Raw genomic sequence first — 3,386 nt, 5'->3', positions numbered from 1 at the left:
CATTATTACAAATAACTTCATTTCTGGACATGTATGTTTGATTTCTTTGTATATGGATAATTTGGGTTGTTACCAACATCTGGTGAAAATTTCATGTCATTAGCACCTCTAGTAATATATTTACTGAGAAAAATGTTGACGTGTTCAATACTTATTTTACCCCCTGTAAATAAACTTTACTTACTTAGAGTTTGTAGCTGTGATGAGAATCCTTATGACAGATTTTTCCCCAATCAGGTTTAAAGCTTCATCCTTGAGGTTAATGGTAGATTCCTTTTCCAAAGGACCTTAGATTCCAACTTTCTGGAGGAGAACTTGAAAGAGATGTCCCAGGAAGACAGCCAAACCTGTTGTCCAGGTGAGTACTGAGGAGTCTCTTTCTAGCCTCAACTGCAAAAACTGTCCACCTGACCAAGTTTTAAAATCTTATATCAGCCAAAAAGTCTTTTTGATCTTGTTTTGAGACTGATTTACTAAACGAGAACTGATTATGTAAGAATAATCATCTTGTTTTCAGAATGTGTAAGATTATTTGTCTTGTTAGACTGAAAATTTGACTCAAATTAAGTCAAAAATTTCTGCCAAGGGAGTAAGAAAATTTTACTTGGTAAGATTCTTGAAATACTTGATTTGACTCAATCATTTCTTATTTCAAGAATCTTACCAAGTAAATTTTCTTACTCCATTGGCAGAAATTTTTGACTTAATTAGAGTCAAATTTTCAGACTAACAAGACAAATAATCTTACACATTCTGAAAACAAGATGATTATTCTTACACAATCAGTTCTTGTTYAGTAAATCAGTCTCAAAACAAGATCAAAAAGACTTTTTGGCTGATATAAGATTTTAAAACTTGGTAAGATGGACAGTTTTTGCAGCTCAGTCCAGGACCGACGTGTGTTCTGTCCTAATGTCAGCTGTATTCTTATTCTGTACTGTGGTGCGTAAAAGAGCAGCCTTGGTATGCTTTCATGGTTTTCTACAAAGCCTGAGATGATGTTTGTTCCACAGATAGAACCAGGATTTTGGATTCCTGATCTGGGAAAAACAGATTGGTACCCAAGTGATGCAACAAATGGCCATAGGTCAGAGATGGAGCCAAAAAACACACTGYACTATAAAGTGAGAAATTTCAGTAGCAGTAGGTAGTTTATGTAAAGGGACAGTGGACTGTTTTCCTTCCAAAGGTGGCAATCCTGTGATGACTTCCAGAGAGGCATTAAACCATGGCTAACCACGAAGAGGTAAGTGCTAAAGAAAATCAGAAAGAGGTTATTTCTGCTTTTATTTTGGACATAGGGCAAGCAGGTGGAGAAACATTCCTTACCAATGTGCTGAAGTGAGGGCCACCAAAATGATGGTTGAAGGACGTTTATGGTTTATTAAACCTGGGATGGGAGGCAAACTTGGAGTTGTGAACCACTGTAGTATCTGAGAGCACACAGATGATAGTTTGAACAGGTGGTTTGAGGGACTGCCACAAAGATAAGGGTTTTAGCATTCWGGGCTTTTTTCACAAGGTTCTCATTGTCCCATGACAGTATAACCATGGAGCATGTACATTAGATAGAGACATGTTCTGTAGTCTGGTGATAGAAAACACCTTGAGCTAGATTATTCAGAAAAAAAAGACACTTGGAGTTTGTTACCTGGACCAGATCTTTTACAGAGAACAGCTCCTACATCAGTGTTGGATCCATTGACCTCTACCATAATTTGTTTTTGAGGACAGACCAGATGGAGACCAATTCAATTCAGTTTATTTATATAGCACCAAGTCACAACATATGTTGTCTCAGGNGACAATATTTATGAATGTAGGCATGTATGTATGTATATCTTTATATATGTATGGGTATGTGTATATTTTTAAATATGCCTTCTATGTGTTTGTCCATTTATTTTTCAGGTTAGCGGACAGATGTTGGGTGTGTGGTCCTGTGTTTTGTTGGTGTATATTTAATATAATCCTAATCGCTATTTCAGTCTTTCTATCTTTCTAATTACTTCTCTATCTGTTTTTCTCTCTCTCTATTTTCTCTTCACAAAAAAAAAGTTTAGGGGGGCTTTAAAACATTTTAGGGGGGCTGGAGTCCCCCTAAAATAGGCCTAGTGACGCCACTGGCTAAAGTGATCCTGTCAAACTACTACAGAAGTGTTTTGAGCAGGTTTCTCTGATGATGTACTACACAAAATGTGGTTCAGATTGATTCATGTTCCTGTTGTGAGGGGGCGGGGCTTTGGTGATGTCATATGACCACGTGGTGGTTGGGCATACAACATGGATGACTCATTCCAAGTTTGGTGTATTTTAGTTTTTCTTTGTGAAAGTTACAGCTTTCTGAAGTTGTAAAAGACAGACGGACCAACGAAGAGCATTTCTAAGTCCCCCACCCGGGCCATGGCAGAAAACACCTGGCGATGGATTTAAAAGTTAAAACCTGTGTTGTTTTTTCTGCAGTCATTGTTCTGTTGAAGATGTCCAAAACATTTTAACCAAAATTTGTTTATATTTTTTTGCTCGCACACTGAACCTGTGTGATATCCTGTGCCACACCTGTCAGTTGATCCATGAGTCTGTATCAAATAAACCTTTTTTTGAATTACAATCAAAATGTTTAGTTTGTCATTTTGTCTGTCCACTCCATTGTTTCCAGAAAAGCATATTCATAATTTTTTATTGCTGTTAATAGACACTAATGTTTGTTTGATGAAAGACTCGGTAGCTGTGGCGACTTTAGCCCTTTGGCCCTGTAGAGTAAAATTTCTCCTGTCAAAAGCGGAACTTCATTCATGCATTTATTTCTTCTCGTTTGGACTATTGGAACTCAGCTGTAAGATTGCATCAAACAAGCCCACATCACACCTGTTTCAGCTTCTCATCACTGGCTGCCAGTTCATTTTAGAATCAGTTTTAAAATTCTGGTTTTAACATTTAGAGTCTTGAACAAGCTCCCTCGTATATATTTGATTTGATCCAGCTTTATACACCATCTCACAGTTTGAGGTCATCAGGTCAGAGGTTGTTGGTGGCACGCCGCACACAGGATCAGTGTTTCCAAGCAGCTGGTCCCCAACTGTGGAATGTACCGCCCTGATCCATGCAGCCTTGATTCTATGGATGCTTTAAAAAAACATCTGAAGACTTTCTGTCACAAACAGGCTTTTAGCTAAGTTTTTTTCTAACTACCTGTTGTTTACTTGTACCTTTGCTTGAATGTAATGCTTTTGTGATGCTTTTAAATTAGTTTTATTTTTTTCTTGTTTTTATTGTGAAGCACTTTGTGATTTTGTATCCATGAAAGGTGCTACATACAGCGGGTAAAATAAGTATTGAACACGTCACCATTTTTCTCAGTAAATATATTACTAGAGGTGCTAATG

This window comes from Austrofundulus limnaeus, unplaced genomic scaffold (assembly GCF_001266775.1).
Source record: "Austrofundulus limnaeus strain Quisiro unplaced genomic scaffold, Austrofundulus_limnaeus-1.0 Scaffold985, whole genome shotgun sequence".
NCBI lineage: Eukaryota > Metazoa > Chordata > Actinopteri > Cyprinodontiformes > Rivulidae > Austrofundulus > Austrofundulus limnaeus.
Note: the sequence above shows the minus strand (reverse complement) of the source record.